Source organism: Oryctolagus cuniculus, chromosome 9, assembly GCF_051225735.1.
Source record: "Oryctolagus cuniculus isolate XC-2025 breed Fujian yellow rabbit chromosome 9, ASM5122573v1, whole genome shotgun sequence".
NCBI lineage: Eukaryota > Metazoa > Chordata > Mammalia > Lagomorpha > Leporidae > Oryctolagus > Oryctolagus cuniculus.
Genome location: NC_142875.1, coordinates 123,441,551 through 123,457,622, shown reverse-complemented (window position 1 = coordinate 123,457,622; position 16,072 = coordinate 123,441,551). Strand labels below are relative to the sequence as shown.

Below are 16,072 nucleotides of genomic sequence, written 5' to 3'. Positions count from 1 at the left end.
GGAGCTCTCTGTATTTTCAAAATTAAAAAAAAAATAGGTTATAAAATGCAATATGGGTATATACAAATCATCTCTAGGGGCACATTTCAAGCCTGATATTCTTTTTATTTGACAGGTGGAGTTATAGATAGTGAGAAAGAGAGAGAGACAAAGAGAAAGGTCTTCCTTCCGTTGGTTCACCCCCAAATGGCCGCTACAGCTGGCATGCTGTGCCGATTTGAAGCCAGGAGCCAGGTGGTTCTCCTGGTCTCCCATGCGGGTGCAGGGCCCAAGCACTCGGGCCATCCTCCACTGTCCTCCCGGGCCACAGCAGAGAGCTGGACTGGAAGAGGAACAACTGGGACTAGAACCTGGTGCCCGTAAGGGATGAGGGCGCTGCAGGCGAAGTGAGCCACGGCGCCGGCCAGCTGTTTTACTCATTCAGATTTTGTTCCTGCACTGCTACCTTACGTCACTTGACTCTTACACCAGGGCCTCCTTTCAGCTCCAAGGCCGTGCTTGTGCCCCTGCACTGCGCGCTCCCCGCTCTGGGAGGCAGGCACCCGCCGCTGCACTTCCGAGCCCTGCTCCTGCCTCTGACTTGCGAAGTGTTTCACTCCCACTTCCAACAAGCTGCTCTATGTGTCCCTGCTGCAAGCAACTCGGATATTTTGGAAAGAGGTTACCTCATAACCAAACAGCTAAATCCATGCACTCGCTGGTCCTCTCTCGCCTTCAACTCTGCAGCTACAGAGAAATGACAGAATTTCACGTGTTGGACTCAGTATCATGCTGTTACTAACCACTGGTTACTCGATTGTTCCGCCTCTCTCAAAATGTTCATGCGGATGATGGTGTTGTTATCTTTTTCTTAACAAGGAAGTTACTTAGCTGGGCTATGAACTCACTTTTTCTGTCATTTAAATCTATTTAAGAATATCTCGGCCGGCACCACAGCTCACTTGGCTTAATCCTCCACCTTGTGGCGCCGGCACACCGGGTTCTAGTCCTGGTCGGGGCGCCGGATTCTGTCCCAGTTGCTCCTCTTCCAGGCCAGCTCTCTGCTGTGGCCCGGGAGTGCAGTGGAGGATGGCCCAAGTCTTTGGGCCCTGCACCCACATGGGAGACCAGGAGGAAGCACCTGGCTCCTGGCTTCAGATCGGCACAGCGTGCCGGCCGTAGCGGCCATTTGGGGGTGAACCAATGGCAAAGGAAGACCTTTCTCTCTGTCTCTCTCTCTCTCTGTCTCTCTCTCTCTCTCTCACTGTCTAACTCTGCCTGTAAAAAAAAAAAAAGAATATCTCATTTTATAGATAATTTCCTACTTTTTCCCTGCCTCCGTGACGTTTTTTACCTTTAAGGTGTATTGTGGTTTTAAGAAGTGGCATGAAGTCTTTCAAGCAGTGTCAGTGGCAGGTTTACAACTGACTTTTGGTGCTACCTTAAAGTATAGGATTTTATTCTGAGTGTCTGTTTAATTTTTATTTATTTAGTTTTATTATTTGCAAGGCAGTGGGGGAGAGAGAGACAGAGAGAGAGATGTCTTCCATTTGTTGGTGTATTTCCTGGATTCTCCTAACAGCCATGATGGGGCCAGCTGAAGACAGGAGCTGGAACTCATCCCGGGTCTGCAGACTGATATGTGTGCAGGGGCCTGAGTCCTTGAGCCGCCCCTGCTGCCGCCCAGGGTGCACTTCAGCAGGAAGCTGGAATCAGAAGCAGAGCCAGGGCTGAGACCCAGACACTCTGAAATTAGACGCAGGTGTCCTGAATATTGTTTTAACTGCTGCTCCGAATGCCTTCCCTAAAAATACGGCATTTTAGAGTATGATAATAACAAGTATGACTGTGAAAAATGACAGTCTAGTTTCCTGTATACTTCTTGCTTGCTTGCTTCCTGGCCAAATTTACTAATTAGTTTTGTAAATAAAATTTTTAATTGAATCCACTGCTGCCAAGTTCCCTGGGATTTCAAACCTCTCTGCTTCTTAGGCCTCTTACATAGATTTTTTTAAATAAACAACTTTTTAAGGCTATAATAGTGATTCATGGACCAAATTTAGGTAAGCTTAATTTTCTATGATCAATTGGGGAGAACAAAAAGTTCAAATCCTCTCATTGACGTTTAAAAACAGAAAGGTTGCAAGTACATAATTAGTTTTAGGTTTATTTTGATGTTTTTTAAATCATATACTTTAAAAAAAGGATATTTCTTTTTTTTAAAAAAAGATTTATTTATTTATTTATTTTAAAGAGTTACACAGAGAGAGAAGGAGAGGTAGACAGAGAGAGGGGTCTTCCACTCTGTGGTTCACTCCCCAATTGGCTGCAATGGCTGGAGCTGTGCTGATTGGAAGCCAGGAGCCAGGAGCTTCTTCCAGGTCTCCCCTGTGGGTGCAGGGGCCCAAGGACTTGGGCCATCTTCTACTGCTTTCCCAGGCCATAGCAGAGAGCTGGATCGGAAATGGAGCAGCCAGGACTAGAACCTGCGCTCATATAGGATGCTGGTGCTGCAGGTGGCAGCTTTGTCCACTACACCACAGCGCCGGCCCCTAAAAATTTTTATTTCTAAAGCAAAGAAATATTCCCCTTTGTAATTGACATATGAAGAGATACTTTGAGAGTAGGTAAAAATCCTATTTCTCATCAAAGTTTTTATCCACTCATTTTAATACCCATTGATGATTTTCTACTTTCATAGTTTTTTCCTATATTCACTGGTTGGTATTCTACCAGAGGAAGCACTTTGTCTTCTCACGCATTTAGTTATTTGTATGGCTGTTGATTCACATTCCTGTTCCGATCCATGCAATAGATTGTTGTTCATTGCTATTGTAATATATTTTTCTGCTCAAATTATTCTAGATTGGGCCCTGTGAAAGCCCTTAATGATGGTCCTTTTGATATATTTCAGCAGATTTTGAGGGGAGGAGTCATTATATTCTGGTGAAACAGGGTGCTCCAGGTTCTTCCTGAACTTCTTCTGGTCCAGCCCTGAAGTCAGCCGTTGCTTTAAGTAGCAATGGTTCCCTTTAATAACAAAAGGTCAAGATCTGGGTATTAGGTGTGCCCGTGGCTGGCGGTATGTCACTGTCTCTAGGTGCTTTCAGAGAATAAGATAGACAGATACAGAGACAGAAATATAAATATAATATATGATAGGTGAGAGCCGATTGAGATCAAACCATAAGTTCACAGATTGGAACGTGATATCTCTAATTCCAGGCCAGTATCACAAGCTGTGTTGTAGTCCAGCGGTGTACAGTAGACACAATATGAGACACAGGTGTAGTTATAAACTTTCCAGTTGCCATGTTTAGAAAAGTAAAAGAAACAGTTGAGATCAGTGGTAATACAAATATTTCTTTAACCTGATATATCCAACATTGTCTCAACATGACACGTTACTAATGCAGTATTTCCCTTTTTTTGCACAAAGCCTTCCGAATCCAGCATGCATTGGACAGTTACCCACGTGTCCCGAGTTTGCTGTCGTCCGGTCAGGCATTCAGTGCCATGTGCTGCTGATGACCGTCTTCCCGGACAGTGCACTGTCTTCCTCTTTGACGTATTTGTTCTTCCAGACTCTGACAATGAAAAACGTGGCTTCTATTGCTTTCAAAATATTGCCTGATTTTTTTCAAGCCTATAATACAAAGAAGGTAGATCAGGTTGGCCAATTTATACAATAGGGAGAAAAATAAAACCTATTAAAATTTAATTTTTAGGCCGGCGCCACGGCTCACTAGGCTAATCCTCCGCCCCGGGTTATAGTCCTGGTTGGGGCCCCGGTTCTGTCCCGGTTGATCCTCTTCCAGTCCAGCTCTCTGCTGTGGCCTGTGAAGGCAGTGGAGGATGGCCCAAGTGCTTGGGCCCCTGCACCTGCATGGAAGCACCTGGCTCCTGGCTTTCAGCACAGCGCATCAGCCGTAGCGGCCATTTGAGGGGTGAACCAATGGAAGGAAGACCTTTCTCTCTGTCTCTCTCTCTCTCATTGTCTAACTCTGCCTGTCAAAAAAATTTAATTTTTAAAAATTGTTCTAGGTGAAGACCATGCAGTAAGAGCTTTACATCTTGACTGTGCCATTCAGTGGATTCTCACCGATGCGTGCACCTCTGATTGCCAAAGCCCCAGCCTCTCATCACCCCAGAAATTTCCCCCTTGCTCTCAGAGAAAACCTCCATTGGCCTTGTTACATGGTTAAATGTTGTCAATACTGACATAAGGGAGTTTAGTAGGGGGTTAAGCTGCTACTTGGGATGCTGGCATCACATATCTGAGTCCTGGCTGCTCTGCTTCTAATCCAGCTCCCTGCAAATGAGCCTGGGAAAGCAGCAGAGGATCACCCAAGGGCTTGTGTCCCTGTCACCCATGTGGGAGATCTGGATGGAGTTCCAGGCTTTTGGTTTTGGCTTGGCCCAGCCCTGGCCGTTGTGGCCATTGGGGGTGAAATCAGCAGATGGAAGATCCATTGATCTCTCTGTCTTTTTCTCTTTCTCTATAACTCTGTCAAATAATTAATCTGAGAGGAAAAAACACTTAAAGTGTTACTGACTACTCTATGCTATGCTGAAGCCAACAGTAATACTTTTAACTACAGATTGACGTGAGAGCTCATCACTGGTGTCTGTATTGTTTTGGTTATTTTTTCACGCTGACATCTTCCTTCTAAGCTCACTGTTATTATTTTTCTCCTTCCTCTCTCTGATTGGCTGTTTTTGACTCCTCCTCCTCCAGCCGTCACCTCAGACTCGCTTCCTCCTGGAAGCCCACTCTGACCTTCCACCGTGATGACCAACTGGAGGCCAGATGGACACTCCAAGTGTCCATCCATCTCTCCCAGCACGACTGGCGTCGCTTGGCCTTGTGGGCTCTGGTGTCTTGGTCCCTCTTCTCCTCCATCCTGAGCGCACTGAGATCCAGAATCCCTTCTCACTTTCCTTTGTGTCCCTGTTGCCAAAGCAGGTGTGGCACAGTAGGACCTTGGCAAGCACTGGTCGAATGAATAGTGACAGGTGAGATAACTTACGCCAGGTCCATAGTGAGGAACAGGCAGAGCGAGAGTATGAACTGAGTTTGTTTTTTAACTTAATTGCTTGCTGAATTTCTCTGGTGTGTTTTACTTGAACTGAGAGAAAAGCCGAAGAGATTGTTCATGGTCCGTTTGGTTAAAGAAAGGAGTTAGTATATCTCTAGAGATCTGAGCGATTATTGCAGAAACACGTAGTTGGGGCCATCGCTCGATCCTGGTGCAGGTGGACGGCAGAACCCAGAGACTCCCGAAAGCCTGCCGAGCTGGGGCAGGTGCAAGGTGAGAGCAGGACTGGTGGAGATGGGGGAGGCTGGGACCCTCCCTGCCTGGGGGGGGGGGGGCTGTTCTTTGTCATCAGTAGGCCAGAGCACTGGCATCAGTCACAGCACAGAGAGTAACATGATTTCACCCCTAATCTACATTTTAGGTCATTTTGCCAGACTTTTCCGTCTCCATGGTGACGAGTCGATCTATTTCCATGCCTGGGTTATACTCGATACACTGCAGTATTTATAGACAGACAGATGAGGACAGTAGTCATTGCTAGTCACTGTCAAACAAAAGAAAGTTCGCTGTTTTCCCTCTCCAGCTATCGTCCCCCGTGACAGCTCAAGCTTCCTGCTCCAGGAGTTCTAGCCGTCAAGTTGCAGAGTGAGGGCAAACACTGAATCAAAGCGGCAACAGCAGCACACCCACCATGCCCACGCAGCACCAGCATTCCCCATCAGTTCGCACTGTCTCAGCACGTGGAGCGTCTGGCTGTTACCCAGACTGGTGCATGTGGGTGAGAATGGCACTGGCGGTAACCCCAGGTTCTTGGGGTTACCCCTTGGTGTGTTTCTGTTTCCTGGGCACAGCAGCAGGAGCCGCACGCAGACTGGGGACAGATGGCCGACTGGGCAAGATTATGTTCTTATCTCCCGCCACGCTGACAGTCAACAGCCACAAGCTTTGCCCATGGGATGGGCTTTTACCTTTCCTAAGCACGAAGACCTCGCCTGCTGGCCGCCCTTCGGCTGGGTTTCTGTTTGGTCTTGCCGTCTTTCTGGTTCAGTTCAGTTTTCCAAGTAATGTGGATAAAGTGGGATCAGATTTCATCTCAAGAATATATTGTGTGATTACAAAACATTTTAAAATCAGATACCTAAACATTTCAACAGCGTTATCAAATTTCTTTGCAGGAGTAATACGGAATTGTTTCATAGCCTTAATCCAAAATGGCAAATTATGGTTTTAAATGATTAAAAAGGAAATTCTGTTGAATCTCCTATAAGAACAAATAATTTAAAACTATAGTAAAACTGGTTCGTGTTCTCCTGCGACATCACAAGTTAATTTACTGATTTAAAAAAAAAAACTGGCGCCCTTGTGGTGCTATTCATCCAATTTAGATATAGACATGGACTTTGCTAGTTCAAACTTTATTAATACATTTAATCTTACATTTGTATTAATAAGATCATGGTATTTTTTGATGGATTTTAATTTGAAAGAGAGAGATCTCAAAATCAGGATATTAAAAAGGTAGATATTAATGTTACAAGTGAGTCAGGATCCGCGTCTGCAGAGCTGGAGAGCCAATATCAGCCCTGCATTTGTGTGCACAGGTGCGCTCTTCATTAGTGAGGTCGGGTCTGATCACCCTGCTCCCAGGGGCCCCCTGCATGGGCAATAGTGATCTGTGAGAGTTCAGAAGCAGAGGGGCTGACCTACTGCGGGCCCCAGCTGGGCATGTGGGCAGATTCGCTGGCAGCCTTAAGCTGTGAGTGCTGGTTTAACCTCTCCCTCGATTGTTGGTGACTTCCAGATGCCATACAGAGGATGTATTCTATAGGGCACGGCCGTAGGAAGACCAGTCATGACTTTGCTCAGATTGTGAGAAGTGCGTGTGAACTGGTTTCTTTGTGTGTTATTATATGATTTATCTGTCTACAGTGTACAGGTAAGGGATGTAGACATGAGATGCCGGCTGTTTGAGTTGTTTTTCCACATGTATAGATATATAGAAAAATAATAAATGGACTCTTCATTTGAGATCTCTTGAAAAAAAATTTCAAGTATGTTTTCAGTTAATAAATAAATAATTAAATTCAGATTTTTATAAAGCTATCACTTCATTTACAGATATTTCAGTATGTAGCTCTGAAAATGACTTTGTAAAGAATACCTTTTATAATTATAATTCTCATCCCTGAGACCTTGCTAGTATGAATTTAAATTTTGAAAACTTGGGCAATAAATCAGGCTATCACTATAATTTTAAATAATAATACTGTCTGAGTGCTAGAAAAGTTGCCAAAAGCAGTGTTTAAAGAGAAATTTATAGCACAAAATGCTTACGTTAGAGAAGAACATCTGTCTCCTGTCAGTGACCTTACGAAGCTAGTAACAATCAGAGCAAACGATTCAGAATAAGCAGGAAAAGGAAATAATGAGAGTAAGGGGGTGGGCATTTGGCCCAGAGATGAGGAAGTCTGCAGCTGCCGTCAGAATGCCGAGTTCTGGTCCCGGCTTGGTCCCCCGTCCCAGCTTCTCATCAGTGCAGGTCCTGAGCGGTGGCCCAGGAGGACTCAGTGGATTGATGGATTGAGTTCCTTCCACCTGCACGGGAGACCTGAATTGTGTTCCCAGCTGCTAGCTCAGGTCCCTAGCCCAAGTCTACCTGTTGCAGGCATTTTGGGAGTGAATCAGCTGATGGGCTCCCTGTCTGTCATACTGTCTGTCTCTTTCTCTCTTTTACTGCCTCTCAGATAAATTTTAAAAAGAAAAAAAGAACAGAATTAATGAAAGAGTAAGCAGAAAAATAATAGAGAAATTCAGTCAAACTAAAAGCTTGCTCTTTGAAAACATCAATACAATTGATAAGACTTATCCAGACTGAACAGGGGAGAGAGAGAGAGAGGGAGGAAGGGGGAGAGAGAGAAAGAGATACTGATGACCAGTGATACAAATCAGCAAGGAAGCATCATTACAGATTCGATGAAATAAACTATATTTCTTCGGCACTCAATGAGTCTATCCTTAATTTTGGTTTCCATCAGCACCAACATATAAAGGATAATAAAGGTACCATGTAAAAACTTATACAAAATTAACAGTTTCCTAAAGAGATACAAACCACCAAAGTTCACTCAAGAAGAAACAGAAGACATGAATTTTGCCTTATATCTATAAAAATAAATTTGTGTTCATCTAACTGGGTCCACACTCACTTTGTGTCACACCAAAGCCACCGTGCAATGAGGAGTTTGAGCCTGTTTAACAACACTCTCCTACTACTCTACCTACTCAACTCCAAATGCATTTAGAAGCCTGAAGTCCAGTTTTCTCTCCCTGCTGAATTCTAGTCAAATAGGGGTGGCTTTGCTCATGCAAATGAGAAAAGTGAATTCCAAGGTGGGGACAGCATGCATCCTGGAAAATGTCACAACAGAGATAAAATGTGAAGGGTGAGGAACAATTCCCAATCATTCTTCTGGGCGAGAACGTTCTTGATGCATTTCTATCATGGCCTCCATTTTTTGGAAGCATTTCAGAAAACATGATGGAAACCACAGCATAAAGTTCTTTATTTCTGTGCCTGGAAAGCACAGAGACGAAGTAGAGACGAAGTGAATCTCCAAGAAACAAAAAGGACCAAGGAAGGTGACAAGAAGGTGTTCTTTGTTTTTTAATATAGAAGATTTATTTTATTTATTTGAAAAGGCAGAGTGACAAGTCGGGAAGAGGGGAGGAGAGATTTCATCTACTGACTCACCCCCCAAATGGCAACAGTAATTGAGGCTGGGCCAGGCAGAAGCCCGCAGTCTGGAACTAGATTCAGGTCTCCCACGTGGGTGGCAGGGAGCCAAGCACTTGGGCCATCCTCTGCTGACTTCTCAGGTACCTTCGTGGGAAGCTGGATCAGAAGCAGAGCAGCCAGGGTTTGAGCCGGCACCCTGATGGAGTATTCCCGCATCGCAGGCACCAGCTTGTCCTCTGTGCCACAATGCCAGCCCGGCAAACAAAGTTTTAGTTAGAGCAAACTCTCTGGGGAAGGTTTTTAAAAAGTCATCAGCATCATAGGATTCACAGAGAAAACACCAGCTTAGGGACCTAAAGTAGAAGAAGATAAATATTTTCTAAATGATACAGAATTTCATAAAGTGAGGTTACCTGGACCTAGAATTGGCTTTATTTAAAATTTCATAAATGAGTGTGAATTTCAAATTCACAAACAGTATGCTATTTTTCTAGGTTAGAAGAGGCTTAGGACCCAGGGGAAATCTGGGTGGTGTCTTAGAGCCCGGGCTAATGTGCAGGAGCACAGAAAATAAATGTCCTTCCGAGAAACACTGGTCATCAAGAGTGAGATGGAAATAATTTAAGCTGTACTCAGGAAACGTTGAGTTTCAAAGTTCAGTCATACTCCTGACAAAGGAATCTGGGAGTTGCTGCAAATCATTTCCATTCTCCTTCATTTTAAGAAAAAAAAAAAGGAAATGAGATGCATAGGAATAAAGAGGACATATTTGTGTGTGCCTATGAAAATATTTTAATTCTGTTAGACATTTTCTTCACGCTCCAACCCGTGCCATCAGCCACCATAAACTGCCTGCGAATGCCACCACACTGCTTTTCTCTCTCACAGTTCCTTTAAATTACAGGAGTAAGGAGTCACTGCTTTAAGAAACTCATCAAAGAGCATCTCTGAGCACAAGGCAACAATGAGACGCAGGTTGTAATTTGTAATTACATCTGTGAGCGCAGTCCCGGATTAGCTTCGATTCCAGCCAGCGCAAAGTAATTATGTGTTCCAGACTGGAGTGCGCTGATGCTCTGCCTGAAAAGCTCACGCCCGGCAGGCCCTGGGTGCAGAGGTTAAGGCACCCGCATCCCATGCTGAAGTTCATGGTTCCAGTCTCTGCCCTGCTTTCCACCCAGCTTCCTGCTAATGCGCAAACTCTGCGAGGCAGCAGATGACGGTTGAAGTCCTTGGGTCTCTGCCACCCACAGGGGACACCCCGATTGAGTTCTGGGCTCCTAGCTTCGGCCTGCCCCAGCCCCAGCTGTTACAAGCTTTTGGGGAGCAAACTAGCAGATGGATCATCTCCTCTCTCTGTCGCTCCCCCTCTTCGTGGAGGAACGACACAGGACCCTGCGCTGTTCTTTCGTCTGCTCGGCCCTCCCCGGGTTTGCTGCTGGTTCTTCCCGGGTTGGCTACCGTCCCTTCCACCTCTGTGGAAGGGCGGTTCCCCCTAGCCACTTTCCCCACTTCGCAGGGGAGCGGCACACCGCCGGCCGGCTCTCTCGGGGGCTGCACAGGTGTTCCTTCAGATAGATGTTCCCCTTAGATGTTCCTGGTGCATGTTTTCTCTCTCCTCCTTTATAGTCCTCTTCCACCAATCCCAACTCTGCTATCCACATGCCGAGTACGCTGCTCTCCTCCAATCAGGAGCAGGTTCAGCTCCTGGAGGTCATCACTCAAGTTGGCAAGAGGCAGCTGCATAGAAGCTGTTTCTCCCTTCTCAGCGCCATATTGTGGGAGAGCAGATGCATAGAATAAGTCTTAATTCCAGTAACTTAGTCTAGTCCGAGTTGCTCCCCACACTCTCTTTCTCTGTTGTTCCACCTTTCAAGTTAATAATAATAAAAAAAACACTTTATGTAGATTTCCTACTTTGCTCTAAGAAAAAATCAGCTCCCAATATTATGCCATAAAGGGACACCCTAGGGATCATATAGCAATAGTTAAAGCAGGTTAGCTTTACAAAAATCAAATGGGTACCAAGCTGAGACCCACACAGGGGTAATCGCATATGTGCTTCCCCGTATCTCTCATGACCTGTTCAACTCTGAGTATATCCTATCAACAAATTCAGGCTCGATCCTCTCTGTGGGTGTTAGTAAAGCAGAGTTTGGAGGATGGAAATGTCTTCCAGGCTCAAGAAAACCAGGCAGAGGAAGACCAAGCAGGAACACAAAGCCCCCATTTCCCACGTGGAATCCGTCAGCCACAGATCTTCTTTGGTGTAGGCATCACCCAGCTCAACACACGTGCAGGTGCACGTGACAATCCTTGCTAGATTGCCTGTGGACTCGTTTTCTTCAGTGGCCTGTACGGTTATGAGGTTGGGAGAATCCCTGATCAAGGCAGATGTCATGGCTGCCTCTTCTGATAGGTCGGGCTTGGGTCAGGCAGTGAAAACAGAGAAAGCTCACGGGGTGGGGTGGGGCACAAGGCTACTGGATCATGAGAGAGATGACAGATGGTCAGATTCTTCTGCTTTCCTGCAGAGAACTCGAAGGGAATCGTTGTTTAGTTACCTTATCTCAAATCCCTACGACTTGACACATGAAAGGGACTCTTAGTTCTGGACAGTTCTCAAGGGAGGAGTTTGCGTGATTTTTGTGTCAGAGGAAACAAAAGCTGGACTTAGTAAGTGTGAGAGCACAAACGTTCTGGGAATGCGCACTAGATGCCTTCTAGCCCAGTGGCTTACATCAGACAGTCGCTGAAGCCTCAGCTTTGGCGCTTCGGCTGTTCTCCTAAAGCGTCTATGATAGTGAGTGCTCTTGTCCTGGCCAGAAAGATGACCCTCCTGTATGCATCAAGTGCTTCTTGTGTCTGACTCTGCTCGTTACCTACCTCCCATAGGCATTTGCGATGAATGACTTGAGCGGAGAGTATGCAACTGATGCGCCGTGGGCCCCAGGCGCCTTTGAAGAGGGAAACGTGTCCAGAGCTTGGAGTGGGAAGAGCTGCATGTTCCTACCCGTGCCGGGTGTGTGGCCTGGAGATCTCCTCCCCCGTCTGCGTCTCTTCTTGGAGAGAGTAGTGATAGGAAGGACCGCAACAAGGAGGGCCTGCTCACCTGCGGGTTCATCATCAGGTGCAGAGGGTGGGTTTGAAAATACACTGCTCTCTGTGAAGCTGCCCACTACTGCTCAGTTTATTATTGTTTTCCGTGTTGGCTAACAATGCGCACACCATAGTTATTTCTGCCGCCAGTCTTTCAGCCTATCCTACTGATGGATTCCGAGTTGTTTCAGTTGGGAATTGTATCCACCTCTGCTTTCTAGATGGGAGTAGCACAGAAATTCAGCACTTGAACACCTAGGAGCTGTCCCGTCATTGCTTCCAGTGCTGGCCCTGGCCTGGTCTCTCGCATCCTGCAGAGCAGTGGAAGCCTGGACTGGCTTCGGTCCTGCCTGAAATTGCATCACTCAAGATACACATGAGCAGCTAAGTATCTGAGCGTGTATTTATGTGGTTTTTACTCCGGCCTTCATGGAACACTCAACAATTCTGAATGGCCTCAGGTAGGTCCCTGAACCCTCCCCAGATGTGATTGTTCTTTTATAAAGTGAGGAAGGTTAAACTGTGTGACTTGGACTTTTTTATGACGTCACTGTAATTCCTAGATGGTTGGGGGAAGGAGGTAGGTGCTGGGCAGGGTCCTATGGGTAACAGGGATACCATCTTTTCTTTTTTTGACAGGCAGAGTGGACAGTGAGAGAGACAGAGAGAAAGGTCTTCCTTTGCCGTTGGTTCACCCTCCAATGGCCGCTGCGGCTGGCGTGCTGCGGCCGGCGCACCGCACTGATCCAATGGCAGGAGCCAGGTGCTTCTCCTGGTCTCCCATGGGGTGCAGGGCCCAAGCACTTGGGCCATCCTCCACTGCACTCCCTGGCCACAGCAGAGAGCTGGCCTGGAAGAGGAGCGACGGAATCTGGCGTCCCAACCAGGACTAGAACCAGGTGTGCCGGCGCCGCAGGCGGAGGATTAGCCTAGTGAGCCACGGCGCTGGCTGACATTGTTTTGAAACTATTTGTTAGTGCAGCCTTACTTGTTAACTTGTTGACTTCAGGGTGCTTTAAGCAAGTTGAATATTAAAGAAAGAGACTGATTTTTCCATCTGTTAGGTATGACCATCTCTTTTGCTTTTTTATACTTTATTTCTCCCCAATTTACTTTTGATTTTTTTAAGCATTTGTAATTGATATTGTAGTCTAAGGCATAATGGCTCAACTACATAAAGAGTTCAATAAAGAGTCAGAAGACCAAGTCCAGTAGGAAAACAGGTGAGGACCATAAGCAGTCCTCAGATGCAAAGCTCATCTCTTTTTCAACGCTTTCAGGAACGTAACATGTGAGAGTGACTACGCTACAAACCGAGATGATGCAGAGCCGTGGCACCTGTGTCTCCGCTCCTCCCTGGCTGGGGGCTGCCCTAGGACAGCCAGGCAGCGTCCTTTGACCAAGGGCAATGGCTGGGTGAGACTCAGCTGGGAGTCATGAGCACGCAGCTCTCCCAGGTGCAGAGGGGATGCGAGGCTCCACGTGGAAGGGGGCTGGGACGCACCCCGTGTGCACCGTGGACCCTCAGCGTTACTGGGAAGCGGCAGGCATTGGAGAGGCTGCCTGTGCTGTTTGTGTGTGCTTCTCTGCCTTGGGAAGACAGGCGGCGTCATGGAGAAGGACGCGCAAGCGAGGAGGAGGGAGAGAACGCCCACCTGCGTTGTCTTCCCCGAGCCCCCTCCGGTGTGGTCTTTGGCTTGGCTCCCAGAGCTCTTGAGAAACACTGCAGGAGGTGTTCAGCCAGGTGGACTCAGACTGCTGAGCCTTGCGGGGGGAGGAGATGACTGATGGCCTGTGGCTCCCTCTTGCCTGCCCTGGAAGAAAATGTCTCACTCCTCGCTTGGGAACTGAAGGCGCCATGTCCCCGCGAATGGAGGCTGCCTCCTGCTCTGCCACCCACAGCGTAGGTAAGTTCTTTATTATTCCCGGAGTGGCGACATGTTGCAGGAGCAGAAACAAGCGTTCTAGAAGCCTGGTAACCAACAGTGTAGGACTATCGCACCGTTCTCTCTTTCTCTGTCCTTCTGCGAGCCTTGTGTGTGTGTTGGGAGAAACCTGGGGATTTGTTGTATGGGTGACAATATTGCCCCTACACACTTCATGTCTACTTTCTGTATATTATTGCTGGGTACCTCGATAATCCCGCGTGGGCATCCATCCTGTTCCATGGATGATGGAGCTGCTCCCACTGCTTGTGTCCACAGCCAGCGAGTGTTAGAATGCACACTTGAACCCCTCCGTCTGCATCCCACATCCACGTAGTCTTGCTGCGAGAACATTTAAAAGTGATTTGAAGTTCCTCGAATCTCATCTGTGGCGTCCTGGGGCAGATGGGAGCCTTGAAAGGCAAGAATATGGCAGCTTAGGTGGGTAAACAGAGCTCTGCTCGTGGTCCTGCCCACACTGCTGCTGCAATCCCCGTGCGCAGCCTCTGTGTAGGGGCAGGTGCTGATTGCTCACACAGCCACAGTGACACACACAGGCTTTATTTAACTGGAGAACTTTAATAACTGGCTTTTTTGCCTTGCTGGAAACAGCCTCTAATCTTCCTGGTAGAAAGTGGTGCATTCACGTCTCAGAGCTGGTGTGGGCTTCAATTACAATAGCATACTTAGCTTCTCATTTGTTATGTGGTCTTAAGTAAGAATATGCAGTGTCCAAACTTACATAAGATTGCCTTTATGTGCTTTGTATAGGATTTTTCCATCACACCTAACACTGAAGCTGGTAGTCGTAGCCGAAGACGGAAACACTTCCTGCTACAGTTTTCATGGGGGCACCTGGAGAGAATGCCTGGCCCTAAATGAGCACTCTTGCTGGTGAAGATGTTTGGATCGAGGGTCCTTGGAGTCATCTTTTCCAGCCACTTCGAGGCTGGGGGGTTGGGAGGGGGAAGACAAACAAGGCAGGTACAAGAGCAGGAAGTCCTTGGAGCAGAAATTAATACAAATCGCTACTCTCCCGCCTCCCAGGGGGCTTTCCAAAGCGCTTTCTTGCACACGTGGTGCACATTCGGTGTCTGCCAAGCCCAACCTGCAGCCTGGGATGTTTGTTAAATAGTACCAGGTTTTACAAAACCAAGGCAGGTTGTCAAAATCAAATCAGGCTGCGAGTGCTGATGCAGGGGCAGGCCTTGACGGAGGCATTGGGTTACTGAAAGATGAGCTTCATTCTGAAGCACTAAGTGGCTGCGGAGGAAATCGGAGATACACAACCTAATGCTGTTAAAGACCTGCAGAGACAGGAAGTGAGTCACGGGACAAGACGGGACCGAGGGGGTCAGTTCCTGCAGGCTCAGAGACTTGTTAGGATCTGTACCCGAGACAAAAGGGGGAAACAGAAACCTATTAGTCCTTACTTCATTCAGTTTTTTCTTTTCTTTCTTACATTGGTGGTGCACAGCTGATGAAGCCTTGCCTCTGGGCACCAAGTGACTTGAATAGCCAGAGTTGTCTTCTGAACTGTGATCGTAGACAAGTGGATTCTGGTTAGGACATGGTCTGGCAAACTGTGACAACAGCAGCCTTACAGGTAAACCTGGATGCTACGTAACGGTGAGAGGCCAGTGCCACTGATGGTGTGCAGAGTTCAGTTGACAGCCCCCAAGTGCACTATGGGGGACTTTATATTTATTTGAAAGGCAGAAGGAGACAGATAGAAGATTTCTATCTATATTTTACTCACACACCTAACATAATGCTGAGCTCAGAATAGACGGTAAGCAAATACTTAGTAGTGGATGAATGAAGTCGTGTGTCTATTAGGAACTGCGAAATGGTTAGTAATAATTGCCTGACAATTTTTAAAAGATAGAGGTTTCCTCATGGTTGTAGAATGATTGCTGAAGCTCCGACCATCATATGTCAGCTAAAAGACAGGAAGAGGGAAGAAAAGCACACAGATGAGTTGGCTTTTTTTTTAAAGAATATGCATGGGAACTTGCCCATGACCACTGCATATTCCTTATGGGTCACATCTCTTAATGAGGGAGGCTGAGATAAGTTGTCTCCAGCCAATGAGAGTTGTCATATTGAAAAATTTTGATTGATTCAGTGAAGATGAACATGGGATAGACAACTGTCAATCGCTCCCATAACTAGCTGTCAGTGATACCTCCTAAAGAGATTGTCTTAATCCACCTATGAGGTTAGATGGTCTTACAGTATAATGCAAGTGTGTGTGGGGGTGGGGGGGGGCAGTCAGTGGTGCGGAATTGAGA

General features: G+C 46.8%; 1 non-coding gene across 4 annotated transcripts in view; it reads left to right on the top strand.

Annotated features, from left to right (window-relative positions):
- The first annotated feature begins 10,863 nt into the window (after window positions 1–10,863).
- Window positions 10,864–16,072, top strand: part of LOC138843660 (uncharacterized) — a 42,892-nt gene continuing 37,683 nt past the window's right edge. Inside the window, exons 1-6 of one of the 4 annotated variants that reach the window (XR_016213612.1) lie at window positions 10,864–11,173; window positions 11,650–12,314; window positions 13,134–13,760; window positions 14,058–14,219; window positions 14,550–15,100; window positions 15,256–15,384. This is a non-coding gene — a transcript (uncharacterized LOC138843660). The remainder of the gene's footprint in view (window positions 11,174–11,649; window positions 12,315–13,133; window positions 13,761–14,057; window positions 14,220–14,549; window positions 15,101–15,255; window positions 15,385–16,072) is intronic. The other 3 variants (XR_016213611.1, XR_016213613.1, XR_016213610.1) reach the window with 3 other exon arrangements.